This window comes from Pelodiscus sinensis, chromosome 13 (assembly GCF_049634645.1).
Source record: "Pelodiscus sinensis isolate JC-2024 chromosome 13, ASM4963464v1, whole genome shotgun sequence".
NCBI classification, from domain to species: Eukaryota; Metazoa; Chordata; order Testudines; family Trionychidae; genus Pelodiscus; species Pelodiscus sinensis.
The window spans coordinates 3,489,028-3,508,482 of record NC_134723.1 but is presented as its reverse complement, the minus strand read 5'-3'; the positions used below and the strand labels follow the sequence as shown (position 1 = coordinate 3,508,482).

Genomic DNA, 19,455 nt, shown 5'->3' with positions numbered 1-19,455 from the left:
GCAAAGCGAGTAAGCGTCTTGCTGGATAAAATGCAAGCATTGGCGTGTCGTTGCTGTGTATGTAACAGGACCAAACCGAAGGGTGGGGATGGAGTGGGAGGGGGGCAGGCGAGGCTAAGGCTATCTAACATGCCTTGCTACCTGCAAAGGAGTGTGTCCCTATCACAGGCCGACACGTGAATTGGAGTGGCTGTGGGAACCTCCCTCCTCGTTCCCTAAATCATGCTTCCAGCAGCCCTGTGCTACTAAGAATGCCATGACTTTGGTGGTCCAGCTTTAGCCAGAGTGCAAGCTGTGAAGCTGGTGCTGAAATAAACCCAGGCCCCCACAGGTGAGGGATCTCTGTCAGGTACACCCCATCCTGGATGCTAGAATTTGCCCTTGTAGCAGCTCAGAGCACTGGGTGACAGCAGGTCAGGCTGCTAGCTTTTGCAGCCCTAGTCTACACTCCAGAGCTAGGGAGATGCTGCACCCCTGACACAAAGCCTGTGGTGCGGACACGCACAAGTGATTCAATTACTGTGGTGGCCAGGCATTGATGGCTCTTGGGTTGACTTATTTTTGTCGCACCGACGTGCTTTAAAACACGGCCAGTTCTTTGCTACCCCTGCTATGGCTTTAGCTGGAGGATCTTCCTGCCAAGGAGATTTCTGAAAATGGCTGTTGGTGTAATTGTCTCAATCCCTTTCCTGGGCGTTGTCGACCTTTCTGCTGGCCGTGAGTGGTCAGACCTCCCCGGGGCAGCTGTGTCTGGCTGGCTGCATTTTTCCAGCCTCGCGGGGCTAGCCGTGGCATTCCATGTGCTGAGACAGGCTGGGCAGGTTTTGCATCGGACTGATGGGTGGGTGCTTCTCTCTCCGTTCAGGAAATAGATTCCTGACCCCGGATGAGCTGATCCAGGGGGTCACCAGTGTGGTGGTGGGGGGGGGGGTGTATCTCCCCCATGTTTCCTTCCCCATATGCTGGAAGTTGGGCCAGTCTTGTGTGCATTCAGCAAAGGATGCCTAACTGCTGAGTTATTAGGACTGAGGTCCCTCCCTCTGCCTTCGGGTGACCCCATGGCAGCTTTTCTGCTAGACCAGCTGCTTTTCCAAGGCTGCCTGTGGTGGGCGGGTGATGGAGACGTTCGCGCGAGGTTGTTCCTCTGTTCTCTCTGTTCTGGCCTATGTGGAAGAACCCCAGCCCGACCGGAGCTTACTGGCCAGTGAAGAGAGTTAAAACCTTTCGGATCCCGATCCTCCTGCCCTGTTTCTCTGGGCCTACAGAGCCTGTCTGATTCCAGTGCCACCAATGCTCCTGGGGCATCTTTTGGTCGTGGGGAAGGAGTGGGGTTGCAGGAAAGGGGGGACACCCATTGGTTTCAAATTTTCTCTACACTTGGAAGAGGTCGGGTCAAACCCAGCCCCATTGAGTTGAGTGGGAGTTGCCTCCAGGTACCTCTGGGCTGAATTTAGCTCCTGGTGGACTGATGTTCTCAGATGAAACCATTTGCACTGCAGGTTCTTGCCCAGCAAAGCCTTTGAAGTGCAGCCTTGAGTTTGCCATCGGTCTGTCTGGGACAGGTTAGATTTCCCTGCAGTTCCACCTTCGGCTTGCCAGGTGCTACCTGCGCTTGCCACTGCTACTGCCAACCGCTTGCCTTGTGGCACAAACTCCTAGTGCCAGGGGAGGTTCCTGGCCCCATGACTGTAGAGTCTGAGCATCTCTCAGTCTTTAATGGGTGTCTCCTCCTAGCGCTGCTCCCCTTGGTGGAGAGCAGAGGCCCTGGCAGTTAGGTGCCAAAGTGCCTTTGAGAATGTGGACCAGCATGATTTGCCCTGCATCTGTGGCAGGAAATTGCATCTAGGCCAGTGGGTCTCAATCTGTAGGTCAGGACCCCAAAGTGGGACTAGACCAGTGTTTCCTGTCAGCTGAGCACTTGAGTGTCCACCCAGGAGAGATTCCGGTGCTGCCGACTTGATTAGCAGAGCACCCACAGCCGGCTGTGTGCGTTTTTGCAGGTGGTGCACATCTACACATGCACCGGTGCACCTAACAAAATTTATTCCACATGTGGATGGACAAAATTAGAAGGCACATTGGTCAGGACCCTGTTTTAATGGGGTCTCTGAGCCTGGCTCGGACTTGCTGAGGTCTGGGAGCAAAGCTGAAGCCTGAGCCCCACTGTCCGGGGCCAGACATGATGCTAGAGCCCCACTGTCTGGGGCTGAAGCCCTAGGACTTCCATTTTGGCCCCTGCACCCAGGCTAGGGAGGCACAGGCAGACTCAGGCTTGGTCCCTCCCCCACCCCACCTCCCCGGCCGTCTATTATTTTTTGTTGTCAGAAGACGGTTGCAGTGCAGCGAGTCTTGAAAACACCTGATCTAGGCTTCCTGCCGCCTGGCCACTGGACCATCCTTCCTCCTCCCACTGTGCTAGCATCACCTTTCAACACAATGCAGCCTGCCGGCCAAATGCTGACAGCGCCCCCTCTTCCCGGAGACAGGCCCGCCACCGCTGGGCCACGCCTGCCGGGTCTCCGCTGGCCGGCTGGGTCCGTGCAAGAGGGCACTTGGCCTTTCCACACTGGCTATGGCCAGTCCATGCCGGGATGGAAGGGAGTTCTCTGCTTCCCCCTATGGGTACATAGAGTCTTTTGGGGGGGGGGGGGGGCTGCCCTACCAGCCTTTCCGGTTATGTTGTGTCCTCAGTGGAGGGGCTGACTCCTGTCCATTCCTCATGTGGGGTCTGCTAGGCCTTCCTAAGTATGCCCTATCAGGTGATGGTTTGGTCCAATGGACAGGGCACTGGATTGGGATTCAGGACACATGGATGTTTTCCTGTCTCTGCCACTCCCCAGCAGGGTAACCTTGGTCAAGTCACTTTCCCGGGCTGCTCTTTTCCGCCTCCTGCCCTTTGTCTGCTTGTCAATTCAGATTATAAGAAGGCGAGCAGCATCTCTTACCTTCGTGTCTGCAAAAGGCCTGGCATGATGGGGCCTAATTGATATGAGGGCCTTGAAGTGCTTTGGGAAACTGCAGAATAAGAACAGGAGAGGCCACTTGGAAAGGGGTTGACGACTGGAGCCATCTTACCAAGCAGACATTCAGGGAGCAGCGATAGTTTTATTCCCTGTGTGATGTGGGCAAGTTTTGACTTCTTGCTCTCCGTGCTGGGTGGCGAGGCAGCATTTTGCCCCGGCTCCGGGCACTGGGATAGCGGCAAGAAAAACAAGGCATTTCTCAGCCCCGTGCGAGCTCAGGAAAGAACCGCTCAAGGAATAAATTAAAGGTGCACAAGCAGGACTGGGTTGCCATGGAAACCAGATAGCTTCTATTGTTACACAACCAGCGCTGTTCCTTACTGCCCCTTGTAGGATAATTAATTAATCCACACAGATCCCTCTGTGGCACGGTGGGGGCTGCTGCTGCCATTGGCGAGCCCCTTACCTGCCAAGCTCCTTTGCTGTGTTCACCCTCTGTCGGGGCTGCGGCAGGCCGGGCACCCCGAGAATGGTGGTGCACGCTGGAGGGATCAGAAACTAGTTTGCATTGAGATTCCAGCCAGATACAATGCTGCAAGGCGGTGCAGCTCAAGACAGTACTTTCCTGAGCAGTGTACTACCGAGGAGATGATGCAGTAATATCTCAGAGCGGGGCAGTGAGCGGTATCCGATGTGCTTTCATGTAGCAGAGGCGATGCAGTTGTGTCTTGGGGCTGGAGGTTCCCAGGGGCTGATCTGTGGTTTGCTAGAGTTGATACAGTTGTCTGTCGGGGCAAGAGGGTCCCCAGATGCTGTGCTCTGTTGCCCCAGAAGTGACGGAGTCTTGTCTTAATGCAAGAGATGCCGGGATGCAGTGCTGGCATTGTAACATCTTCTCGGTGACATTACAATTCGTGTTCACGTCTCTGAAAAATGACTGTGGGGAAAAAGAACCCCCTCCTTTTCCCCAGAGTGTGTGTTTCAGACTCCTAGCCTCTGACTTTACTCACCCAGATAGTGTTTTATTCCTCTATTCTCCTCCTAGCCTCGCAGAGCCAACACTGCTAAAATGTCTGCGTCGTAACAGGGTTGATTGCTAAGTTCCTACCAGTTACACGGAGCTGGATCCCATGTGCTGAACACTGAGGAAGGGTCTAGCTGGACTCCTAGATCCCAGGCTGAAAAATAAAACCCTATAACCTTACCACACAGGGTCTAGAAATCAACAAGCACAGAGCTGGGCAAATAATGGAACCACAGTGCCTGTGAATATTGGTAAGAGAAATGTGCTATACAAACTATCTGGCAAATGTTATGCAACCAGCTGGGACCATGAGATGATAAACACAGAGGTCCACCATGCCATGTCTGTGGAGGACAACAGATGTGTAATGTGGCACTAAGAAATCTTGGCATTGCCAGAGGCCAGGAATCCATCCAGTCTGGTATCACCTGCCAGTGGCCAGTTCTAGCTGCTTCAGAGAAGTTGGAAATGCCGTAGGTGGACAGCTACGGAATAACCTGTCCAGTAATCCCACTTATCACCTCTAATATCATTAGCTCACAGACATTTACCTCCCCTCCTTCCCCCCCTCCATCCCCCTTCTATTCTGAAATTTGATTTGTCCTTTTCATATGTGTTCATTTTTTTAATTTGTATCCTTTGGTATATATGGTTGTGACAATTTTCTTCCACTATTTGATCTGAGGAAGTGGGTCTGGTCCACGAAAGCTCATCATCTAATAAACCATCTTGTTAGTCTTTAAAGCGCTACACAGTCCTGTTTTTTTGTATCAGCTGACCAGTAATAGAAATTCCTGCCTAACTCCCATCACTTAGAGGCTGGTGCCAGCTCTCTCTCCAAAGGTTACTTTTGGAGCTGAAATTCCTCCAATGTGTCCTCAGGCTGTACGTCAGTTAACCAGGAAGCTCATAAACATCCCATCAGCCACTTGCGTGACCTGAGCACAGGCGTCAGGAAAGTTGGGAACCCCAAGCCAACTGTCTGTGCTTAAAGCAAGACAAGACCATCCCCTTCAGCGTCTTTTGTACTGGTCTGCTGCTCTGATGTGGGCAAAAGTGTAGAGTGTAAATGAAAGAAACTCAAAAGCAATAGAGAAGCACTCTGGCCGGCCCTGTGTATGTATCTAACTACTCTTCCTGGTTCTGCAACTTCTTGTGTCATCCCCTAAAAGCATTCAGCCCAGGGTGCACATGTGCATCTACAATATCCTGGTTGGCATTGGTTACACCATCAGCTTTAAAATTTTATAAACCTTGGCACAGGTGACTAGTTGAAAAGTTACAGGCGGGTTATTGTTGCAGGGAAGCACAGAGCTGTTGTGGACAAATCTCCCGGCCATGTACAAGAGGCTGGTGCAATGTGTGGGATATTTACAGGACAGTTACACAATGGAGGTTTGCAGTGAAATCTGTTGGAGGGGGAGAGGGAGGGGAAGGGCAGCAAGGCACCTTGCAGAACTGACCCTGCAGGCAGTGAATAAGGTGTTATCGCCTCCTCTTCTAGCGACTTAACGCTCCCCTCTTCTGCTGCGTGCATGATCATGAGAGTGGCTGCGTCTCTCTGAATTAAGGAAGGTAACATATTGTGCCTGCTATTTTCCAACCTCTAGAAACTTATTTGAAAGCCAAATTTCTTCCCACGAGGCAAAAGCAACACTCGGCAGCGGGTGCCAGGCAGCGCGTGCCCAGTGGAAGTCGTACACAGAGCTGCTGTGGAGCTAGCTAGGCACCAATACGGAGCCAGTATTTTAATGTGGGAGAAGAGGGTACTCAGGACCTTGAAGGACCAGGCCGACGGTTTCTTGATTCTTCACATCCAGGGACAATCCTTTAGCTTTGTGATGAGTTACCTCCCTCTCTCTCTCCCTCTCTTTCAAATGTGCCTAGCCCTGTGGGAGTATCTGCCCACGGGAAGCTTGGCAGTATTTTGTATTTTCACTGGAATGGGCATATCCTCTGGTTTCCCTGCATGTGGGTCACTGCTGCTGTGCTGGATGAGGCTGGGGAGAAGTGGACACTGTATGGAGTAGACTCCATAACTGAGAGGGATTTGGTCCATGCACAGAAAGCCAGTTGCCTGGGCTGGGTCCTGTGGCCATGCAGAGCTCCTTGCAGGACAGACGGAGGCCTGGAAGGATCTGTATGAGATGGAAAGCAGCGCGGTGGGTACCTTGGTGTAATTATATGACCCCCTCCATCTTGAATCCCTTCACAAACTTGTCCTTTTAGTCGACAGATTTTCTGGATGAAATCCTGGCCCACTGAAGACAGGGCAGTTTTGAAATTGACTTCCCTGGAGGCCAGATTTCAAGTTGCCATTGATGGGAAACACTGTCACCCTAAGGATTCACCCACGGTAGTGCTGACCTCACAGAGACTGAGGCGCATTGTCACTAGGTAGTCTACAGTCCCCGCTGTCCTTTTCAAAGATCTGTTTCTGGGATTGTCTTCGTATCTTTAACTCTGAAAATTGGTTTTCTCCTGAAGAACCCAACCAGGGAAATGGCATGTAAGTAACTTACTAGACGTAACGTGGGCTAGTCTCTCTCTTCACTGCTTCTGGATGCGCTGAGGTTTTAGAACATGGAGGAGCAGAATCATAGAGTCCCAGGGCTGGTAGAGACCTCGGGAGTCATCGCGTCCAGCCCCCTGCTCAAGGCAGGACCAATCCCAACAAATCCCAACCAGGGCTTTGTCAAGCCGGGACTTCAAAATCTCTAAGGATGGAGATTCCACCCCCTCCCTAGGGAACCCATCCCAGTGCTTCCCCACCCTCCTGGGGAAATAGTTTTTCCTAATATCCCACATAGACCTCCCCCATTGCGCTGTGAGCCCATTGCTCCTTGTTCTGCCATCTGCCCCCACTGAGAACAGCCTCTCTCCATCCTCTTTGGAACCCTTGTGACGTAGTGTTGGTACCTTGCTGGTTGCTAGGCTTGGGCTGTGGGTGACCCCCACTGGCTGCTGTCTGTACCACCATAGAACTATAGAATAATAGGACTGGAAGGGACCTCAAGAGGTCATCGAGTCCAGCCCCCGCCCTCAAGGCAGGACCAAGCTCCGTCTACACCATCCCTGACAGATGTCTATCTAACCTGTTCTTAAATATCTCCAGAGAGGGAGATTCCACCACCTCCCTTGGCAATTTATTCCAATATTTGACCACCCTGACAGTTAGGAATTTTTCCCTAATGTCCAATCTAAACCTCCCCTGCTGCACTTTAAGCCCATTACTCCTTGTCCTGTCCTCAGAAACCAAGAGGAACAAATTTTCTCCTTCCTCCTTGTGACACCCTTTTAGATATTTGAAAACCGCTATCATGTCCCCCCTTAATCTTCTTTTTTCCAAACTAAACAAGCCCAGTTCATGAAGCCTGGCTTCATAGCTCATGTTCTCTAAACCTTTAATCATTCTTGTCGCTCTTCTCTGTACCCTTTCCAATTTCTCCACATCTTTCTTGAAATGTGGCGCCCAGAACTGGACACAGTACTCCAGCTGAGGCCTAACTAGTGCAGAGTAGAGCGGCAGAATGACTTCACGAGTTTTGCTTACAACACACCTGTTGATACAACCTAGAATCATATTTGCTTTTTTTGCAACAGCATCACACTGTTGACTCATATTCAACTTGTGGTCCACTATGACCCCTAGATCCCTTTCCGCCATGCTCCTTCCTAGACAGTCGCTTCCCATCTTGTATGTATGGAACTGATTGTTCCTTCTTAAGTGGAGCACTTTGCATTTCTCTTTATTAAACCTCATCCTGTTTACCTCTGACCATTTCTCTAACTTGCTACGGTCATTTTGAATTATGTCCCTATCCTCCAAAGAAGTTGCAACCCCACCCAGTTTGGTATCATCTGCAAACTTAATAAGCGTACTCTCTATCCCAATATCTACATCATTGATGAAGATATTGAACAGTACAGGTCCCAAAACAGACCCTTGCGGAACTCCACTTGTTATCCCTTTCCAGCAGGATTTAGCACCGTTAACAACAACTCTCTGACTACGGTTATCCAGCCAATTATGCACCCACCTTATCGTGGCCCTATCTAAGTTATATTTGCCTAGTTTATATTTGCCCAGCAGAGTAGCTGATGGGACAGGGAGGTCACCTGTTCGACAGGTTACCTCCCAGGGAGCGGAACAAAGGAAGGTGGAATGGGGGCAGGGCTGGAAGGGACGGGTCTTTAGATTCTGTCTGGGAACCAGGGGAGAAGGAGCTAGGGAGGGGGGCTGCGATTGTAGGGCCCAGCCACCCCCCATCTCAAGGGGGGGGCACTGAGACCTCCTAGCCCCAGTTCCTGTAACCAGATGACATCTGTGCTGTGCTGTATCCTGGAGAAGCAATAAACTCCCTCTGTTCTACTGGCTGGTGGAGTTTGTTCGTGCCACTACGGGGGTGCAGGAGGTGGGGGACCCCGACGCGCCACCACAACCCCCCTTCAGGGAGCTGAAGGCTGTTCTCAAATCCCCCCTCACTCTTCTCTTTTCTGTAGACTAAATAAGCCCAAATTCTCCAGCATTTCTACCCTTGGTGTTAGACGTTCTTAATGACCCACTATCCTTTCCCAGGGAACAAGTAAAGCCCGTGGAAGTCCCTGAATGTGTTCTCGTAGCATTCGGGACTCTCTGGCTCTGTGACACGACTGCATTACCTGCAATCTATTCCAGCCCAGCATCTAGGAATCTCTTGTTCAGAATATTAAGCACTCTGCTGGAGTGTGGCACAGCTAATGCAGTCAGATGCTAGACGTTACGCGCTGTAATAGGCGGCAGGTCGGGTAGTCGTGTCCCAATGCAGCAGGTTCCTGCCTGGGGGAGGGTGTCCATAGAATGTTGCGCTGTGTTGGGGCTGGGGCCAGTCAATGCAGCTCTGTCTCTGGGGATTTCCCGGATGCCGAGCTATAACGGGGCATTGCCGACGTAGCTCAGGGCTGGGAGTTTCCAGATGCGGTGATGTCATGTAAACCTTCACAGCTGGGCTTTCGGCTGCCAAAGAGCTCACTCTGGTACCGCTGAGGTCGGGCAGTTCTTGTTGCCGGTTCCAGTTCTTAGGCTGTAATTTACCGTTTGCTTGTGGAGGTTTCCTGGTGACGCCAGTCTGTGGCTATTTTACATGCATGTAGCCAGACTGCTCCCAAAGGAGAGGGCTGGCAGAGAATGAAAAGGCTGATCCCGAACAAAGCTGGCTTCCTTTAGGCACTGTTGCCAGTCCTGCGTACAACACCATCACACTCACAGCCCGTTGCCACACCTGCCATCCATCTTGATTTATTTTGCATCCCCTGGCCTAGGATGACTGGCTAAACATCCCCAGCTCTCGTCTTCCCCTGCAGTCCGGAGCAGCCAGCGCATGGTGGATAACGCCCTCCGGGCCCCCTGGCGACTATGAGAAATGGGAGCTAGAGGGTGACCCCAGCGCAAAAGGAAAGTGGGAGAAAAAGGAGACGGGGAGGGGGGAACATTCGACTCATTTCTAGACGCAGCATCTTAGAGAAGCCTGCGAGGGATCCGCGGATCTTTCATAAGCATTCGCGCCGCCTTAAAAGTGAAGGGCTGCCTGCTGATGCCTTAATCCTATCAGACCATGGGTGCTGGAACTCGGGGGGCTGGGGCTGCGGCCACCCCCCCTGCCCTGAAGTGGATTTCACCCTAGACAGGGTTTCCACTTTGGTTCAATGACTCTCAGCACCCCCGCCCTAAAATTGGTCCAGCAGCCTGGTGGCAAACAGCGCCTTATTCTGCTATCACCCCCCTGCTTTCTGTGGGCCTTCTCACGGGATCAGGTGCTATGCAGCAGGGATGTCAAATCCCCTTAAATTAGCTAACTGGTTAAACGTTGCCTTTAGCCGGTTAACTGATTAAACGGGGCCAGGTGGGGAGGGGCATTGCAGCCTGCGGGGTGGGAGCAGCCCCCCTCGCCGACCACAGTCAGGCTGGAAGCAGGCAGCTCCCCACCCATGGCGGGTTGCAGGTGCAGGGCTGCTCCCAGGTAACCGTTAACCATTCCCCAGTAAGCATCACCCCTTAATGAGTGATGCTCACTGGGTGTCCGGCTAACTGGTTACCCGGTCACATCCCTACTACACAATGTGAGCAAAGAATCGGGCCCAATGAGAGCTGAATGCAACCTAAGCCCATTGTTGAAGCAATGCGGAGGAAGCTCCGGTTTGAACAAACCCGGTAACGAAACTGCCTGCTCCCCCTTGGGGCGGGGGATCCTTCTGTACCACAGTGAGGGATGTTCGGCGGGAGCAGCGTGACAGCGCAAGCCTCATTCACCAAGCAAATCGCTGTGCAGCCTTCTGCAGTGCTCCCAGGTCCCTGACCTGAAATTGATTATCGCACACAAACATGTCGATTACACCCCTGGTTTAGCAATTGGAAAATAGGTCAGTGTTACTCAGTGGCTGCAGAGACCACACTGGCAGCACCATATTCCTGACCGTTTGGAAAAGGCGGGCAAAGGGTTGGTTCTCTGGAATGGATTTCCAGAGTAAATCAACTCCATTTCTAGACCCACGCCAAGAGCCTGTTTCCTTCTGCATTTCTGTTTTCTTCTCTTTCTGGATATTTAATGGCTTTAATTATGTGTCATCTGCTTTTCTGCCTAACCCCTAGCTTCTTACACAATATCCCCTCACCATGGTGCCTGTGTAACACTGCCCAGATTAGGGATGTAAAATCCCGTTTAATTGGTTAACCGGTAAAACACATGCTAGATGGGAGCAGCACCCAGTTCCCCTGCTGCAGGCCGGAGCAGCCCCTGTCTGCCACAGGCCCTCCATGGGGCAGGCAGCTACCTGCCCCACCCCACCCCACCCCACTCCACCCCATTTTAACCTTAGCCAGTAAGCTTCACCCAACAAGGAACTTTGTAGATCTGCAAAATGAAGGCCTTGGCTTTAATGTCACTGGGAGTTGCAAGGGGTCCGGATTTCTCACAACCGCATGATCAGGCTCTTAGACAGGAATTCTGCCATGGACAGGGCAGCATGTTGTTCCACATGCATGTGATCCCAGCTAGAGCCAGGCAAAACAAGCATTGGGCAAATGTTCAAATAATCGGGGGGGGGGGGGGGGAAGTTACTAGAACTTTTCTGACGTTCTTTATAAGTTGCTTCAGGCTCTGGACAAGAGTTCGGGGAGCATCCTGTTTCATTAAAAATAGCTTCTCTCCTCTGTACTGTGAGTCACCAACTTGGCAGCTCCCTGAGTCTGGTCCTTCATGGATCGGGGGGGATGTTTCAGTGAAGAAAACATGTGGCCCTTTGTGTTTCTGGGAACTGGAACTCCATCACACCTGTTGCTTCTGTGCTTTGCACAGAAATTCATTGCAAAGAGCAAAAGTTGGTATCTGGGTCAGCTATGATTAAAGCTACACACATGCATGCGGTGGTGCAGAACACGAAGGGCTGGCCCAACGGTCTTACAGTATAAACCAGAGAGCAAACAGTGCTACAAGCCAAGCACAGAAGGGTCTGGAGAGATGAGTGGGAAGGAGGCCATGGTTGGAGCTAGGAAATAACACCTGGAAGAACTGGGTGAGGAAGAGGAGAGGGAGACAAGAAGTGGGACACAGGAATAAGAGGGAGACTAAGGCGTTGGCTACACTCACCGGCACCATCGATCTACGTTAGCTACACAAATAGTGCAGCTGCAGTCAACATGCTCACCACGGTGTCTTGGTGCAGTACGGTCAGTGGGGGCTGCTCTTCCGTTCACATCGGTTACTCTTCTCGTCTTGGAGGCATACCAGCCTCGATGGGAGCATGCTCGGAGATTGATTGATCGTGCCTAAGCAGAGGTGATAAATTGATGGCCAGTGGATCGACCGCTGCAGTGTAGACAAGGCCTAAGTAGAAGACGCCGCATGAATGGCGGCACGAGGCCGAAAGTGGGACAGGGTGACCGAGGGCTGCTGGGGAGGAAGAGACAAAACAACATCATCAGCTACCCCCATCCTGGCTTTCTGCAGCATCCCCTCGGGGGGGTGATCTGGGACCAGGCGAGAAGGATCAGGACTTTTACTGTAGCCGCTGCATTTGAAAGGTGTCAGTGCGGGATAAGACCGCCGTATTCCCAGTGGACAGCCATGCTGCTTTCTCTACAGGCTGCTGAGCACTGGGAGCTTCCAGTCAGGGTTTCCATTGCTCTCTGACGAGCAGTGCTGCTTATGCTCCAAGTTGAAGCAAAGGGGAAGCCACTTCGGGAGATGTACAAACCCAGCGCCTTGCCCCTGTCCCGAGGGCGAGCACCACATGCCGCTAGAGCTAAGCAAGGAACCGTTTTGTGTCACGGTAACTCTACCTTCCAGCCATGGGCACCTGGCAGAGAAGTCTGGTACCGGGCTTCGTTGGCTACGTAGCCTAGCCAAGAAGTCCACAGCTTCACCATCTGGGCTACCCAGCCGCATGCACGTCTGCGTAGAGTAGGGCTGCAACTGCGCAAGAGACCTGGCACCCCCGAGACAGCTGCGACCGCAGCAAACCGGGCCAGACCAGCCTGGCAAGGGGGCACTGGTTAGCATCCCTACCACCAGGCACCTGGGCAGAGGTGAGTGACAGTGGCCTCTCCAGTGCCTTCCCCTGAGCTGACTGTGGCCCAAGACCCTCTAGGCTCCGGAGGGTGTCTTCTTGCACTCCATGTTACAAGAAACCTCTGCCTGTCTATGTGTCTGTATGTTTGAATAGTTAATGGGGAAGGTGCTCAGGATTTGTAACATGGATCCGAAGTCGTGTAGGCCCAATGAGATCGGTCGGGTCACTCATTTCTAATGGTGTCCTCTGTTCATCCCTCTTCATCGAGCTTGGAAACCCCTAGATTGCCTGGAACCACCAGTCCCTGCTCTCCGAGGATTGTCTCAGCCTCTGTTCATTCCAGGGCGGCTAACCTTAGCTTCTCGCATCTTCCTAATCGGTGATCTCCGATGTGAGAACATTCCCCCTTCACATCAAACGATCTCACGACCCTTAGAGTGAGCATTTACCTTGGTTTCCTTAGTCAAGATCTTCCTTCCCCATACTGTGTGCTGGAGCCAGCTGCATTTTGGGGGTGTTGCCGGAGAGAGCCAAGTGCTTTGGGGTGAATGGTTGGGGCTATATAATGTATTACGGGCATCTGTCTGCTTCTGTTGCACATGGCTAATCTTGAGATCAGTACATGCTGCAATATGTAGAGTAGCGGAGCTGACTCCTGTAGTTCAGGGTTTGGAAGCGTTGCAGGGCAGGGGCTTTCCAACTTTTTTTGCTCGTGACCCAGTGGAAGAGAATTGACACTGCAACCCGACATGATTTCACTAGAGTGTGGGTTCCGGGGTGGGGATGAGGATGAGGGCTTTGGGCTGCAAGAGGGGGCTTCAGCTTGGGTGGGGGAGTAGGAGGAGCTTACCTTGAGTGGCGCCCAGTCAGTGTTGCGGTGGGGGTGCTAAGGCACCTTCCTGCCTCCCCTGGCACCGCACACCATGCTGTGCCCTAGAAGCAGCCGGCAGCAAGTTCTAGCCAATGGGAGTGTGGAGCTAGTGCTCGGGGCAGGGGCAGTTGATGGAGCCCGTGCGTCCTTCTAGGAGCCGCCTGTTGTTGGCCACTTCTGGGGCGCAGCGCAGTCTGCAGTGCCAGGACAGGCAGGAAGCTCCCTTATCCCCACCCCTCCCACTCACCCTGCAGCAATGAGACCCTACACCTGACATTCCATGCCCCCTAGTTTGAAAGCCGCTGCTGTAGAGTACAGTAGGCGTCTAGGTCACAAATTATTCCGCTTGCTCTCACTCTTTGGAGAGGCAAACTCCTAATGCCTTTTTCTTGAACCTCCCCTCTTCCCAGCTCTGTTCTAAAGCAATGTCCCACCTTGCTCCCACTTTCAGCCACGGCGCTGCCGTGTGTTGGAGGAATATTGTAGACTGCTCCGGTGCTTCCCTGACTTTGGTGAGTGCCTCTTCTGGGTACGGACTGTCTAAACACTGAGCGCGCTCTCTGGGCTAGGGCCTACAGCCACCCCAGGGCACAGCCATTGAGAGCATGCCGCTATGGCGTGTGGGCGTGCGTCTCCGCATCTCGATATAGAAACCAGATCGGAATCCACAGGCGTGCGTGTGAGGTTGCCATTTGAATATGTAAATAAATAAGGCTATATATAGCTCTATATGGCATGCACACGCGAAGCACTCAAGGCCGGAACGAGGCTCCCACGTTTCCTGGACCCGCCTCCCTCCTGCCATCGCCTTTGCAGGCCTCGGGAGGAGGGGGAGTCGTTAATATGCCAAGTCTGTGCCGGGTCGCTTAGCAACGGAGAAGAATGACTGTTCCACTCAGAAGAATGGTGGGGAAGGGAGAGGCGCTAATGAGGCGGTTGAGGTCCGGACAAGCCCTCCGGTCAGATTAAAGGGGTCAGGATGAAATGTGGCGCGGGAGAGCGTGTGTGCAGAATGGGGATTAGGCTAACCCTGCTCTGAGCAGCGATTTCAGCCAGCTCCCAGCGGCTAAAGGGGAGACATTGGGGTCGCTGGCCAGATCCCCCGTCCCTCCTGAGTCCCCGTTGACAAAGCAAAGGAGGAGGATCTTCCACAGGGGTAGGGCTGCTCTGTGCTGCTTACTCACTGGCATAGGGCGTAAGAGACTGCCCCTCCTACGTTCTCCCCCCATCCGAAATACATCGCCCCTCGTTTGAGCCAGTGTCTGGAAACTGCCGCAACTCAGAGCAGCCATTTTGGATCCCGGTTGTCCTAGGAGTGGGGGGACATGGCTCAGCAGTTTATGTCTCCTCTTCCAGCCCCTTCCCCACTCCTACTGTTATGTGGAGCCCATCTGTCTAGGCATATCTCTATCTGGCCTCCTTTGGGGCACGCGCACCTTCACCGCACCTCTAGGCAGTAGAGCGTGATTGTTTTTCCTGTTTTACAGATGAAGAACTGAGGCACAGAGGTTTGTGCTGTGTCCCAGCAAGGACTTAATCTTACATCTTCTCAGTCCCAGGCCCATTCTTTCACCCTAAGGCCACCCTTCTTCTCCGTCTGTTGGCACGATCCCCAATGGGGGGACCTGCGTGAAGCAGAACCGTTCGCAGGGCAGTCTGGGAGCGTCTGGTCATAGCATGCCTCTGTGACGGCCCCACCTTTAATTGCTGGGCCGCGGGGTAGCTCTTGCTCCGATCCCTCCCCAGGCTTTTCGTCCCTTCTCAGCGTTGTCAGTTGTATCAAAAGCCGCAGGAACACCACACAGTGCCTGTCGGGTTCCTTTATTTACCAAGCTTGCATGGGCTCTTTGCCAATGACTTTCAGCCAGCTCTGGAAATGTGATTCTTTGGCTGGTTCAGCGCATGTAGAGAGCGCTTGCTCACCACCACTGGGCTCTGCACATCAGCGTCTCTTCCCCCAGCCTGGCCTTGCATTCGGCTGCCCATAAATTCAAAGCATTGACATCTGCCTGTGGACTTTGCGGTCTTGTAGGAAGCTCCATTTTTGCATGTGCCCCGAGCTAAGCTAAGGGAATCAGGGTGAACCTCGTCTGGCTCTATCCAAAGTGCAATTGTTGGTCGGGCGTCTTACACCTCTCAGTCATACTTCCATAGCTGGAACTCCAATTGTTTGAGTGGCAGGAGGCTACCCCAGGATGTAGTCTGCACTCAGGTAATGCTCAGATAAAACTGGAAAGGCTCCATGGCCTGGAACAGAGATTCGCAGGGTGGTCTCTGAGAGCAAAATCTGGTCTGTGGTTACCCCTGAGAGAGACCATACCCGCCATCCTACTTTCCAGACAATGCACAATGTTCCCTGGAATACAGGCAGCAGTGTAGAGTCCATGCTAGTTTGAAGAGGGTTGATTTTCAAACATTAGCAGATGCTACTGAGGATGCTGGCTTTGCACGCACAGGGTGTCCGAATAGATGCAGAACTGGTACTGTGCATGCACGATCATGCAACTGCTATTTCTGAGCACAAACCGGGTGCACACACCTTTGCTTGGGCTTGCCAATGGAAAACCAGGCTCTACATTTCTCAAACAGTGGCGCTTCCATCACCTCCCATGGGAGACTCTTCCACGGTCTAATGGATGTTACCGTTGGGAGCACGGCGTGGTATTCATCCAGTCTGTCTTTAATTTCATCCCATTATCCCCTCATACCCCAAGCCATCCTAAGTAGCCCCTCTATGCTCAGACCCATTGGATCCTAACACACTTACAGCTTCCCTTGGTAGCCACTTGGAAAATGACTCTGTGCCTGTCTAGTTCTTTCAGTCTTCCTGCCCACCCTGTACAATCCCTTCATGCCACGGATCGGTTTTGCTGGGCGTCCCTTGGACCCTCCTGTTTGTTAACATCCTTCTGCTGCCTTCCTGAATTGGTCCCTCTCCCCTCCTTGAAGCCTCTCCTGGAAGCACAGGTGAGGGACATCGTCCGGACAGCCCCGTGAACATGGCTGTAGAAAGGCCAATGGTTCTGGTGTGCAGAACCGTGTGCGCAGCATTCCACCCAAGACCCCAAGCAAAGAAGTGGCGTCACTGCCCCCCATGTGTGGCGTGGTACCGTTACCTGTGCAGCCCCATGGGCGTTGTCCTTTTGCACGGCCACAGTGAGTTACAAGCCCTGTTTAATTTTCTGCCCAGGAGGAAAAAATAGCCTCTGATGTGTGTTATACCACTTGCCTACGACCCCAGGGGTACGTGAGCTGCCCAAGATCCCACAGGATACGACTACACTGCATGCTTATTTTGAAATAGCACGTCTACACTGCAGGGGAGTCCAAGGCAGGCTTCCCTAATGTGGACATGTTATCTCGATGTAAAGCCCCAGAGGAATTACTTAGAATGGCCCTGGTGAGGGGCTATTTCGAAATAGCCAAAGTGGCATGTCTACACACGCCTTATTTCAAAATAGCTATTTCCAAATAGGCGTTCTTCCTCGTACGAGGAGATGTACAGATTTCGGAATAAGCCGTCCGTTATTTCTAAATTCTTTCAATATAAGGGAATGGCTGGGTAGTGGCTCGCAATGTTTTTTTTCCGAAATAACGCTAGTTGTCTCAAAATAATGGTGCAGTGTAGACGCATCCACAGCGCTTTAGTGGTGGATGAGTTGGGAACAAGTTTCAAGGGGTAAACTTTACTAAGACACTTTAGGGAACGTCTACACTGCAGCCAACAGACTAGCCTGGGGATGGGGGGTGGCTCTCCGAACCCTCGCCCGATCTGGCACATCGACATGGCTAGTTTCAGTGCTGTCGCATGAGCCCAATGCTGTAGACTTGAGCTTGGAGATGTGCTGCACGTAGACATACCCTGTGTGACTTAGAAGCTTCGGCCCACATCCCCAAAGGAAGTTGGGTGTCTATCTTCCATTGAAATCAGTGGGCGATACGTAGGAGCCTTCACACCTCTGAGTACCCCCACATCCTAAATCACTTAGCCCTAATCTACTCTAGGGCTTTATTTTGAAATAATCTCCCTTAGGTTGAATTTATAAGCAGAGCATCCGAACTACCAAGCCCGTTCTTTCGAAATAACGGGCCGCTTTTTCCGAAATCTGTACTCCTGCTTTCCTTGAGGAATAACGCTAATTTTGAAATAGTTATTTCAAAATAGCTTTAGTGTCTCTATTTCAAAATAACGCCTCCCCCAGTGTCATTCAAACTAATTACTCCCCAGTGCATCCTGGGGCCCTATGTCCAGGGTACCGCATTCACATTAGCAGAGCCTGCTTCGGACTCATTTTGAGGCTTCCCGTAGTAAGGACACGCTATTTTCATTTTGTTATTTCGGGAATTAAGTCGATCTTAGTTGTTTTGAAATAGTTTCCTAGTGTGGACATGCCCTTAGATGCTGCTGAATGTTTTACTCCAGCTCTCGCGGGTTTGAGTTCAGTCCATTGGGTCACGCGTACAGAGAAAACTCCACAACATCTCCTCTGTGTTGCGACTGGATTTGTGTATTTAAGACCCTTGGAAAATTGTGTAGGGTATACATGACACCCTGCAGCAAACACGCACTAAGAACAGCCATTTAGAAAAGAGATTTCCCTCCTTAGCGTTTTGCTGGACACAGATGCCCAAGGATGGGCCAAGAAGAGGTAGCCTTGTTCACAAACCTTTTGCAGTAAGATCAGGCTATTTGCTTCTTTCTCGTGCTACTGCTGCTGTCTCATTTCAAGGAAGGGGCTGTGAGGCAGCATTCCTGGGTGAATGGCGCATCATGAGAGGCTGGTACATCATGTGGGTTTGCTCTTCCGATGGGGCCATGAAGGAAAACCCCAAAGTTCTCCTGTGTCCTGCTAGGATCCTGGGTTTTCTCCTCCCCTGCTACCGTAAGAGAGGCAGCGGCTGTGCTGGTCACACTTTAAGTGTCTCGTATTCCGATTTAATTGAGATTTAACAGGAGAGTTGTTGCATCTTAATTAAATCCAAAGTGATTATTAGCAACATATTTTTGGAGGTTTAACAGCTGTGCAATAGGAGACGTATCTGTTGCGTGTACACCAGGCCATCGGCAATGGCGAATTGGAAAAAAAACATTGAGGGGTTCTGGGGCAGCCATAAACCTGGAGAGGAAAACTCCGGAGAATAGGCTGGGGTGTACATCAGGGCACTAAGATTGCTCCTATCCTTGGACACAGGTGCCGTAGACTGGGTCTGCAGCTGCATTTGATATGGGCTTGGTGGAGCTTAGTTGGCGGAACCTAAAATGTGTATGTGGGGGGGGGGGATAAAATGGCTTAATCCAGGTTCCCCCCTGTGAGCATGGTAGGGTCGGTCTGTTAGGTGTGACATGTTGGGTGAAGCCCCTTGACACGCCTAAGGTGCATTCAGAGCAAGCGTGGGAGGACTGCGGAGAGGGGGGAACCCTGATAAGGTGGGGGGACTCTCTCGCTGCCTGGCCTATCGGTCCGGCCTTGTGGATCTGAATATGGAGGCAGTTCAGGGACGCGCTGCCCCAGCAGCGCTGGGCAGGGACAGTGCCTTCAGCCTGGCAGGCGGTGGGAGGAGTGACCCAGGACCATTCCACGCTGCAGCTCCGCACGCCTCTCTCTGCAGCCTGCCAGCGCTGCGGGGACTCTGCCTTGCATTGTTCCCCCAAGCAGGAGTGCTGATTCTGGGAAGGGTGCACCGTGGCTGGGGCCACCATCGCCTACAGGCGCGCAGCTCACCGGCTGTTCCTCTCCCTGTTCTCATCCCAGTGCTGGCTGCTGCTCCCCTCCCGCAGCAAATTTCCAGTTTGACTGGAGCCGGAGCTGCTCTGTGCTGCCCTCTGCTCCCCAAAGGCTGAGCCAGGAGGGAGCTGGGGTACTCAGTTCCATTAGGCGACCTCTTGGCGCGTGCCAGTCCCCTGGCTGCCGGGGCAATAGAGAGGAGATGGGGGAGATGGAGAATTTTCTAATCACGGCCCCGGTGTGGGACCTGGCTGATTTATCTGTCTCCAGCACTGGACACATGTGCAGCAATTACCAACCTGCAGATTAAAACAAACCTAGACT

The 19,455-nt window shown here is 52.4% G+C and overlaps 1 protein-coding gene across 3 annotated transcripts in view; it reads left to right on the top strand.

The window, feature by feature from the left end:
* The window catches only part of GABRQ (gamma-aminobutyric acid type A receptor subunit theta), a 96,708-nt gene that overhangs the window by 34,656 nt on the left and 42,597 nt on the right, over positions 1 to 19,455 (top strand). Inside the window, exon 1 of one of the 3 annotated variants that reach the window (XM_075896690.1) lies at positions 6,370 to 6,496. The exons of the other annotated variants lie outside the window; for them this stretch is intronic. The gene's annotated coding sequence lies outside the window, so the exon portion shown is untranslated. Of the gene's footprint in view, positions 1 to 6,369; positions 6,497 to 19,455 lie in introns of those variants that run through there. 3 annotated transcript variants of the gene reach the window in all.